General features: G+C 35.9%; 2 long non-coding RNA genes across 2 annotated transcripts; both read right to left on the bottom strand.

The window, feature by feature from the left end:
* Positions 1 to 3,511: 3,511 nt before the first annotated feature.
* On the bottom strand, positions 3,512 to 4,322 carry LOC132154779 (uncharacterized). The gene is made up of 3 exons (XR_009437196.1): positions 4,200 to 4,322; positions 4,064 to 4,124; positions 3,512 to 3,938 (listed from the first exon to the last, which is right to left on the bottom strand). It is a non-coding gene; the product is annotated as an uncharacterized LOC132154779 (long non-coding RNA).
* A 6,038-nt stretch (positions 4,323 to 10,360) lies between these two features.
* LOC132154780 (uncharacterized) lies at positions 10,361 to 11,420 on the bottom strand. Its single transcript, XR_009437197.1, has 3 exons — positions 11,287 to 11,420; positions 11,151 to 11,211; positions 10,361 to 11,061 (listed from the first exon to the last, which is right to left on the bottom strand). It is a non-coding gene; the product is annotated as an uncharacterized LOC132154780 (long non-coding RNA).
* Between the last annotated feature and the right edge of the window lie 583 nt (positions 11,421 to 12,003).

Raw genomic sequence — 12,003 nt, 5'->3', positions numbered from 1 at the left:
CTCCAGATCGGAGCGCGATCTTAATGAGTGGGAAGCAGCTCGTTCCTCGTGAGAGCAAAGAGCATAGCGCGGATAGGAAGTGAACCGCGGTGCTTACAACTGCCACTCTAGAACGCAAAAGCAGCCTTTTTTTTTTTTAAACAATAAACATGCGATTTCTCTTCAGAGATCGGCCATGGAGAGTGAGGCACACATCTCATATGGAATCAGCAAGAATAGTTACAACTTTCTTTCTCCCTTTTTTCTTTTAAACTAATACTTTCATCAGCGTGACACACACACACACAATGCGGTCTCTGAAGACAAAGAAACCTGAGTATGTTTCCGTTTCACGTCTATTTATAACCTGCAGGTGCACGTTATCAGTGACGTCACCTGCCGAGGTTATGTAAGCCAATTCTTGGCGTGTTTGACACACGTGCTTCACAACCGGTCGAACAAAGAATGTTCTCATTAGCGCTATTGAGCGCAGCATCGAGAGTAGCTTTTGAAAGGGAACATGTAGTGTCGAAAGTCCTAATAATAAAATGTGACATTCTGTAGTTTTGTCGCATATTCATCCTTTAATCATATTTGCAAATGTCTTGATTCCTCAGCAGAGAAAGCAATTTTGTCTTTATTGTTCCAATACTTATGGAGGACACTGTATATCTCTCCTGGTTTTATTTGTACCCACTTCTTTTGGCACAATGCCGTCAGCAAATACACCTACAAAAAATAATTTTGCTTTAGAATTACAGTATAATAGAATGATCAAAATTACAATGAAAGCTCCAGGCTTCACGATGCTTCAGAAATTACTCTACAGTAATAAGCTGATCTGGTGCTCAAGAAACAGCAGTTATTTGACATAGAAGTCTATTGTAATATTATAAATGTCTTTACTGTCACTTTTGATAAAGAAGTATTATTTAAAAAAAAAAAAAAAACAAGATTCAAACCTATAAATGGCACTTAAACTATAACCTGTCATGAGAATCAGCAGTCAACATCTGTCCATGTTAATATTTCAAGTAATTTATTTTGTTTTAATCCAAATAATGTTTGAAGTAATTAGAGACTGTAATGATGGACTTCAGGGAAATCATGTATTTAATGTGAATGAAGAAGATACGATTCACTGACTCTAAAGTTTGAATTAATGTAGAAGTGGGTGTGGTTATAGTGACATCGCACATGTCCAAGTTCTTCTTCATGCTAATGACATTTTTTATCAACTAAACCTTTCTGTAATTTTACAATTCATCAAGACATTTATTTTGCTATTTCATGTTCCAAGTCTCAGCATTATTATTGGAAATCCCAGACATTCAGCTGGTCATCAACAGCACTTCTAGATGGTGTTATTTTTGCCAGGCTATAGCAGTGAAATTGTGTTGAAAGTTTTTTTTGTTCTACGTAACTATGTTTCCTGCTACTGCGGACCTCATAACACAGTAGTACAGAACAGAGTCTGACACAGCAGAAGAGGTGATCTTCAGCATTACTTGCTCTTTTCTGTGATTGATGGTTATTCCTGGAATGGGTGGCTTAGCTGGAGTTCAACTGTATCATCAACTGTAACAAACAAACACACACATCTTGTATGAACATAAAATTGATATATTAATGTTTTATATAATATATTATATAATATTATAAAGTATAGTGCATTGGTAGTATATTATAATATATACACAAAACAGTTTAACATGTTTCAGTATTTTTCAAAAATATACCTTGTGGTGATGACATCAGATAATATAGATGAACATGTTGACTCAACAAATTGCCAGGAACAGCCTAAAGAAAGAAAAGCTTCTTCACACAGAGTTTGATTGTTACTTATCTTTATCTGTACGCCAGTGCATGTTTAACTCCTCCTCTTGCCATTATATACATGAAAGCTATGCAGGTTTATTTGGTCTTTGAAGGATCATGGAAGGATAACTACTTTAGAATAATTATATTTTTTATTTATTTTCTTGTTTGTTTGCTCAAAATTAAAAACCAAATTTGTATACTGAATGATTTCTGAGTCTCGAGTCATTACTTATTTAGAAAAAACAGATGCGAAGTGATAGTTTCACATGCCCCCTATATAACCTTTCATTATCTCCAAAATTCACAGGTGTTGCCATACTCTAATTTCCAGAGCTGCAGTTTACAAAAAAAATAACCAATTGTGGTTTGATGATTTGATTAAAGACTGTTTAAAGCATGTTTTTGTAAAGCGTCTCAGGCATTTTGTAACACTGGGCTGCTACTCTTAGAGCACAGTAATAGAGAGCTGAATCTGACAGAACTGCTTTCTCAATAACGAGCACAGTTGATGACTGGGATGTACTTGATTGAAACCGATGGTCTGATTTATCCTCAGCACCAATCTCTGATCGAGCACCTTTGAGCAGTAAATACTGAGGTTCTCCATTTGGATATTTTCTGTACCAGTAAAGCCAAACATTATTGCTGCTAACATCATATGTGCAGCTCAGGGTCACAAACTCTCCTTCTTTCGTGATTATATTACTATCTCCTTCTCTTGGTCCAATTTTCGCTGCCAATCCACCTGAAATGAAATAATTTTTTTTATACATTTAGGTTCTGAAATCTCTGATCAGGATTATTTCATTAAAACATGCCACCAATGTGTCCTTGCAATATATATAAAAAAAAATAAAACACAAAAAACATCAAGATGAGGTTAGCTTTGTATTAAATTGAGATTTGTACAGCTTACAACTATGTTTAGTGTGATTCAATATTATTTACCTGTAACTACGATGAGAATCATTAATAGCATCTGCTTCTCCATGTTGGCAGTCCAGATGTAGTATGTATTTCTATTACTGAAATAATTAGAAAACTGTACCTGAATATCGCTTTATAGTGTGAATGAATCTGTGGTGACATCCAGTATATTGTGTAGGCTACTAATATTGTGGGTGTGGTTAGTGTCATGTGTAACACACAATTTAAAAGCTGCCCGGCTTCTGTAATTCATAAGAGAACATACTGTTCTAGTGTTACAGCCCCCTCAGAAGGACATAGTCGTGAAGGGGGAGTTACATCCATGTTGGTAAGATATTGAAATAGATAGTTGAAAACCAGAACCATGTCGAGCACTAAGTACCAACTTTACCATTTCCATGGGAGTTGCCCCAGGGACATTAGACAGCTTTCTGTGACATTTTACCTTGCGGCCAAAGGCCTGGGCTACATACCCAAGCTTACCTGTTAGGGCCAGACTCCTGGGCCCAGGGTAGAGCTCAAGGCCTGGAATCAATAATAAATTCCTTTAAAGGAAATAGTACTAAGTCATCATACTAATCATACTAAGTCTTGGCCTGTCACACAGGGGCTACCACTTGCTCTTGCATAAGCTTGTTGAAGGAACTGCCCCATAGATCCCTAGTAGCAACACCCTGTTTAAATAGGTATCATGTGGATACAGTTGGAGTGGCACCCAAGATGAATTGTACTCACATGCCCTTATGCATCCTTTTTAACCTTCTAAATTCACAGCTGTTACCACATTCACTGTTTGTGGTTTATAAAAACATGATGTGTTTTGATACTGATTGATTAAAGACTCTTCAAAGCATTAATTTCATGTAAGTTTTTGTAAAGCTTCTCTGGTATTTTGTACCACTGGGCTACTTGAAGTGCACAGTAATAAAGAGCAGAATCTGACAGAGCTGCTTTTACAATTGTAAGTTCAGTGGATGTCTGGGATGTAGTTGACTGAAACCCATCTGGTATATTCTCATCACTGCTCTGTGATCGAGCGCCTTTATACAGTATATATTCTGGTTCTCTGTTTGGATATTGTCTGTACCAGTAGAGCCAAATATCATTGCTGTTTGTTTCATATGTGCAGCTCAGTGTCACAGACTCTCCTTCTTCTCTGATTATATTAGTGTCTCCTTCTCTTGGTCCAATTCTATCAGCATAAATGCCTGAAATGTGAATCATATTTTTAAATGTCATTATTTAATTTTTTGTTTAATAAAAATGTACATTATATTTGACTGAATTATTTGATTCATAAAATATAAGTAATTGTGATTAAAATTATATTTACCTGAAACTGTGATGAACATTATGAGTATCATCTGCCTCTCCTCCATCTTAACTGAAGTCCACTTTAAAGATCAGATTTTTAATTTCTAGTACTTATTAAATTGATTCATTTTATAATCATCATTAACATACTGTACCGATATATTAACTCCAAATTCTGCTGAATGTGGTTTTATAAAATAAATGAAAATATGAGAGTAGCTGATGGTTGAATGAAAGCACTGAGACTGAGTGAACTTCTGTTGTGTATGAATAATGTGGTGTGTAATGAAATATGAAACATGTTCTGTGCTTTCAGCTGTTTCTTATAGACGTCAGGTGCTTATTTGGTGTGAATAAAACAGCTTGTGAGATAATGTTGCCCCCTTCTGTTGGAGCTCAGAACAGCATGTTTTATCCAGTTTACTGTGTGCTTTAAAATGGTAAATATGTTTTAGTTATTTTTATTGACATTTGTTTATATTCACAGTCATTTGATGGTTGTGCTTACACATGTTATGCATAAATGATTTATGTACTCATAAAAGTGATAATCTTCCACTTTCAACCACAGAACATTTTCACAGTATGACAGTTTCTTAAGGATCTACTAATATAAGAACTTTATAAGAAATATCTGTGTGATTTTTTTAAAAACATAAACCCTCATCCCCAGCTCTCTTTCAGTCTTATTTAAACAGCTTTTTGTACAGCATGCAGTGGATTTCCTTTCACTGTGGGCTCCAGAGCACAGTAGTACAGAGCGGAGTCAGTGACAGCAGCAGACGAGATCTTCAGATCCACACTACTGTTGTCTTTTCTGTGATGGATTGAGACTCCAGCAACTGGAGGATCAGCTTTAATAACTGCCCCATTATAATCCAGTATGAGAAACTTTGGTGGTGAACCTGCATATTGCCGATACCAGTGAAGACCTCGAACAGAACCAGTGTAGCCACAAGAGAGTGTCACACTCTCACCCTCATCAGAAAACTGATTATCACTGAATGGTGTGATGACTTCTGCTGCTCCAGAACCTGCATTTAAAGCATAAATTAAAAATTCAAAAACAGAGCCAGAAAATAAACTGACATCCTCTTTCAAATCTATGAAAATACCATTATGTTATTGGCTTCTGAGAAAGAGTAGTCAGGCCCTTTTGCTTAAAAAGAGAACTAAATTAGAGTACAAAACTAAATGTGTGTGGATAGACTGAAAATATTTTCTTATAAAAGAAAAGTAATACTTCAGTATTATTTGTTCTATTGACAACTTCAAAATATTTTTTACAGTGTACTAATGAAATGTTCAGCATATGCAACAATACCTTGAGCTGATGATAGAAATACAAATAAAAAAATCAACATGTTGGCACAATAATCAGGTTTGAACAGGAGACACATAGAAACATCTGTTAATCCCATGAGGTTTGTGAAATGTTGAGAGTCTTAATGCATTTCACAATGTGTGTGCTAAACTCCTCCTACTCAGACATTCAGCCATCATCTCACACAATATATTACAGACAAGACTGTTATTTATAACACAGTCCCACATATTTAATCAAATAAGTAATATTACACAGATACAGATAGACGTAATTAATTACAAGTTACAACATATTTCAGTGACATTTCAGGGGGATAATCTTGAAATGAGGATCCTATAGCAATAATTATCCAGATTTGCAGAAAACATATTTATGTTGCTTACAATTACCTTTAAATTGCAGGATATTACATTTTATACGTTTAAATCATGACATAAAAGCATGAAGAAGGAGTTTTTATTATTTATTGGTTAGCTGGATATTTAATGAACATTGAATAATAAAATGTCAGTAGAAAAATCCTTGCTTTAATACTTTCCCAATATACTGTGAGGTTTTTGTACAGTGCAGTTTGTTTTCCTGTCAGTGTGGGCTGCAGAGCACAGTAGTACAGAGCAGAGTCTGATACAGCAGCAGAGGAGATGATCAGATCCACATGGCTTTCTGTTTTTCTGTGATTGATGGTTATTCCTGGAACGGGTGGATTAGCTGGAGTTGTTACCCCTGAATATTCCAGTATGAGGAACTGTGGTGGTGAACCTGCATATTGACGATACCAGTGAACACTACGAGAAGAACCACTGTAGTTACAGGAGAGTGTCACATTAATGTCACCCTCAAGAGCAAATTCTCTGTCTCTGTTTGTAGTGATGACTTCTGAGGCTCTGGAACCTGCAAATGAAAGTGGTCTTAAATGTATTTTCAAACACTTCCATTTGAATAAAATGCTTTTACTTTTACAATATAATACCTTTGGTTGATGACAGCAGTATGACAATATAGATCAACATGTTCACTCACTGAAGTAATAAGAACAAGCTAAAAACAGAGCAGCTGCTCCACACAGTGTTGTGTAATGTTCATATCTACTCATCTGTATAGAGTCTGTGCTAAACTCCTCCTTTTGTCCTGACATTAAATCTGTAGCACCAAAGAAAAGATTAAATGAGCATGCATACAGTAGCTGTTTAAATATGTGATCATTTCTTTTTAATTCTTTGCTTTGAAACTGTGTTCTTCAGTTTGCTGCTCATTGCCAATATTCTGACTATTTTGCTCAAAAATTAATTTCTATCATTTTTCATGATACTTATAAACACAACCTAATATCAGGGGCGCCCCCAAGGGGTGGCCAGGGGTGGCCACGGCCACCCCTGTATAAACTCTGGCCACCCCTGTGGCCACCCCTAGGATTATTTGCAGTGGGTACTATTAATTTAAATGCAGAATGTAAATTCACAATAGTTTAAGAAGTGAAAAAAGGTGCAGCACCTGCTGCAGCCACAGTTTTGCGTCTCTGAGCAACATTAAAGTGTTTCGTTCCTGAATGAATCAACCGTTTAAATGATTCGGTTCAATCGCAATGACTCACTTATTAACAGTGACTCGCTGCCACCTATTGGCGGTTTTAATTTCACATTTTATGGAACCTTTTCATTTTTTAAATAATTTCAAACATCAGTTTTCAATGTTTTATCTTTAAAATATCAAAACATTATTTATTCATTTGTAACTGCAGGTTAAAGTATTCCATGTCCCACAGAGCTACATTAAACAGTGTGTAAAAACATCTAAATGGCACTTCAGATGCAGCTTCTGTTTTATCTGCATTGCAAAGATCAATTTTGTTGATACTGATTGCATTTGCTTGGTAACAGCCCAAATGCAAGTATTTGACCTAAAATATGGTGCACACTTTTAGAAACAATGTTGTAAAGGTAAAAAAAAAATCAGGTGTCAGCACAATTAAAAATAAGATATCAGCACAATAACACTCAGCAAAATAGTGTAATTATCGTTATTGATAAAATCCAAGAACTCACAGATATAACTTTTTGTCTATATTGCAAAACTTATTTTTTTTTCTTTATTTTAATGTGCCACCCCAAAATTTACTGTGGCCTCATTTGGCCACCCCTGTTAACATTTTCTGGGGGCGCCACTGCCTAATATGAGAAGAGATAATAACAAGCTAATATGAAGAGCATGCATTACATGCTAAATTATATTAACATGCTATATGACTTTTTTATCCACTAAATTCACAGCTGTTACCACATTCCCTGTTTGTGGTTTACAATAATGTGATGTGTTTTGCATCATGCATAAATGCATAATATTAAATATATCATGATTTAATACAGAATTGTATTAAAGCCATATCACCCTGGAGCCCAAGACCGGTTTCCCACTGAAGCTAAGCAGGGCTGAGCCTTGTCAGTACCTGGATGGGAGACCTCCTGAGAAAACTAGGTTGCTGCTGGAAGAGGTGCTAGTGAGGCCAGCAGGGGGTGCTCACCCTGTGGTCTGTGTGGGTCCTAGCGCCCCAGTGTAGTGATGGGGGACACTATACTGTCAACAAGCATCGTCCTTCGGATGAGACGTTAAACCGAGGTCCTGACTCTCTGTGGTCATTAAAAATCCCAGGATGTCTTTCGAAAGGGTTAAGGGGTGACCTCGGCATCCTGGCTAAATTTGCCCATTGGCCTCTGACCATCATGGCCTCCTAACAATCCCCATATCCGCTGATTGGCTTCATCACTCTGTCTCCTCTCCACCAGTAAGCTGGTGTGTGGTGGGCGTTCTGGCACACTATGGCTGCCGTCGCATCATCCAGGTGGATGCTGCACACTGGTGGTGGATGAGGAGATACCCCCAGACTATGTAAAGCGCTCTGAGTGCCTAGAAAAGCGCTATATAAATGTAATGAATGAATGAATGAGAATTGGTGTACATTGCAAGTTACTGTAGTTCTGAATAAAATATTGTATATTTACCTGAAAGTCTAATGAATTTGCTTTAACAAAATTACTCAGAGCAAGTGAAAATATAGACTTCCACCAGGGTATTACTTAAAAAATGTAATTAATTTAATTAGTCGAGATTCGCTACATTCAGTGTTTGAAATTAAATGTTGATAGTACTTTTTAATCATCACTGGTGATCATCAGTGAAATGCTTGTGAAGCATAACTCGTGAGATTATGCTGCCCCCTTCTGTTGGAGTTCAGAACAGCATGTGTCTTTTTTAAAATAATGTGCTTTCTTGAACTGAAAATATGTTTGAGTAACTTTTACTTTTTTTAAATTTATTAATTTTTTGTCTGTGGATTATTTATAAAAGATAAACAAAATGTATTATCACATAGAATTCTACAGAAAACTACTTTAAATGGTAAATCAATGCATGATAAATGTTTTTCTTTAGCAAGATACTATTTCTTTATTTATTCATTTATGTATTTATTCTTTTTAAACTAACACACAAATATCTGTAGAAATATGCTGGATGATTAATAATTACCCCACTGGATGATTAACAAGTCAGGTTTAGTACAGCGTAGTTTGTTTTGCTGTCACAGTGGGCTCAGGGCACAGCAGTACAGAGCAGAGTCTGTCACTTTAGCAGAAGAGATTGCTAGGTCCACACAGGTTTTCTTTTCATTCCGTTTTCCAGACAATCGAGGATCTAGTTCTACAATGTGAGACTTCTGTGAAACTGTCCCTGTCCTATGTCGTATTATAAAAAGTAATTCAGGAGCTGAACCATGAAATTGGAGATACCACTGCAGACTAATCGCTGAGGAGTAGATACAGGACAGAGTTATACAGTATTTCCCCCTCTGTCCAAAACACCTGTTTGGACTGGTGTGATGATATTCCTAAAACTGACTCCTATGAATCAGATTTAATTATATTAACTCCATTGTCATGAAATAAAACAGCACAGGATACCAAAAAATACAATTAAATAGAATGGAAACTATGAAAATATATAATAATATAAGAATGCAAACATAAAATTATTACATGCAAAAGTGCAGAAGAAAAGTAAAAAGCTGAGCACCATTTTGCAGTGGATTAGTTCCTCTGCCACATGTTATTAGACAGAAAACCCCCACTGTCTAGCAGATGATGTCTCCAGAAAGCACCTCCACTAGAAGCTGACCTCCCATTAAAACACAGTGATCCTTTTGAATCTTTTATAGCAAACTTCAGCCCCAAACTGTGACAATTCATGAACTTGAATTTATTAATAAATATGAATAATTTTGCTTTTCCTTAAAAAGAATGATCATATTAATGTTAATATCCACAAAACAAACTGTACAGTAACTTGAGCCCACTTGAATGCTCACTGAGGTTGTATTGGGAACCAAGGTAGTGTTTAGTGTTTCTTCAGCCACAAAGATATAATTATCAAAAAATAATCCTAACGATCTGTTCTTGGGTTCTGTTGATCTCCTTGTCCCCAGAAATTTCTTGCTGAGGAGTAACCATATAAAAGACTTATAATGTCCCCTTCTGTCCATAACATATAAGTTTCAACTGGTGTGGGGAAATTTCCAAACTGACAGCTGCAGGTGAAATTATCAACATTTTTATTCTTACTAGACTTACAAATGAACCAGATGAAGAAAAATATGAGGGTTGAAATGAAAGAGACCAGAGCAAAGGCATACAACAAAGCATCATTTTCAGGATGATGGTTTTCAGGTTCATCAGCATGACAGAGTGTTACTGAACTAAACATTCATTCATTTTCTAGCTGAGGGTGTCTCCAGAGAGTACCTTCTCTTAAAGCTGCGGTCCTGAATTTATGAATCAGATCATCTCTCTCTGATCATAAATCTGTGATCTCTGATCCTGAATGTGTTTGTGGTGATAATTTACCATCTAATTCATATTTTTCATTAGCCTTAATAGAATTTAGACCTGCATTTTAGTTGTCAAATATACTGATTAACCGAGGAAGCCTCTGTCAGAAAGTGTTGTAATGATGTAATGTGTGATGTAATGGTTTTATTAAACTTTTATGATTTCCTTCCTTTTTATCGTTAAGACTAGTAATGACATTCATAAAAGTGACACCTGAAGAACAAAATTCATAATCATGAATGTAAATAAGTTTTTTTGTGTTTTGTTGTTGTTGTTTTGCAAGGATTTAACTGAGAAGTGATAATGTGAAACCATGTGATTCATGCTATATTATATTCACATGCCCTTATGCAACCATTTTAACCTCCCAAATTCACAGCTGTTACCACATTCACTGTTTGTGGTTTAGAAAAACATGATGTGTTTTGATACGGATTGATTAAAGACTCTTCAAAGCATTAATTTCATGTAAGTTTTTGTAAAGCTTCTCTGGTATTTTGCATCACTGGGCTACTACAAGTGCACAGTAATAAAGAGCAGAATCTGACAGAGCTGCTTTTACAATAATAAGTTCAGTGGATGTCTGGGATGTAGTTGACTGAAACCCATCTGGTATATTCTCATCACTGCTCTGTGATCGAGCGCCTTTATACAGTATATATTCTGGTTCTCTGTTTGGATATTGTTTGTACCAGTAGAGCCAAATATCATTGCTGGATGTTTCATATGTGCAGCTCAGTGTCACAGACTCTCCTTCTTCTCTGATTATATTAGTGTCTCCTTCTCTTGGTCCAATTCTATCAGCAAAAACGCCTGAAATGTAGTAATTCATACTTTAAAACCCTGATGCAATGCAAAATGATATAAAATTAAATTAACATTGTGATTAAAAGTATATTTACCTGAAACTGTGATGATCATTATAAGTATCATCTGCCTCTCCTCCATCTTAACTGAAGTCCACTTTAAAGATCAGATTTTTAGTTTCTAGTACTTATTAAATTGATTCATTTTATAATCATCATTAACATACTGTACCGATATATTAACTCCAAATTCTGCTGAATGTGTTTTTATAAAATGAATGAAAATATGAGAGTAGCTGATGGTTGAATGAAAGCACTGAGACTGAGTGAACTTCTGTTGTGTATGAATAATGTGGTGTGGGTTAATGAAATATGAAACATGTTCTGTGCTTTCAGCTGTTTCTCATAGACGTCAGGTGCTTATTTGGTGTGAATAAAACAGCTTGTGAGATAATGTTGCCCCCTTCTGTTGGAGCTCAGAACAGCATGTTTTTGTCCGGTTTTCTGTGTGCTTTAAAATGTACCATCTAAAAGGATTTTGAGTCACTTTTATTGAGATGTACTTCTGATTACAATAATTTAATTGTTGAGCTCACTTATGTTATGCATAAAACGTTTCATGTCCTCATAAAAGTGATAATCAACCACAGAACATTTTCACAGTATGACAGTTTCTTAAGGATCTACTAATATAAGAACTTTATAAAAAATATATGTGCGATTAAACACATAAATGGTCATCCCCACATCTCACTTTCAGTCTTATTTAAACAGCTTTTTGTACAGCATGCAGTGGATTTCCTTTCACTGTGGGCTCCAGAGCACAGTAGTACAGAGCGGAGTCAGTGACAGCAGCAGACAAGATCTTCAGATCCACACTACTGTTGTCTTTTCTGTGATGGATTGAGACTCCAGCAACTGGAGGATCAGCTTTAATAACTGCCCCATT

This window comes from Carassius carassius, chromosome 12 (genome assembly GCF_963082965.1).
Source record: "Carassius carassius chromosome 12, fCarCar2.1, whole genome shotgun sequence".
NCBI classification, from domain to species: Eukaryota; Metazoa; Chordata; class Actinopteri; order Cypriniformes; family Cyprinidae; genus Carassius; species Carassius carassius.
Note: the sequence above shows the minus strand (reverse complement) of the source record. Positions and strands in the feature narration are given on the sequence as shown.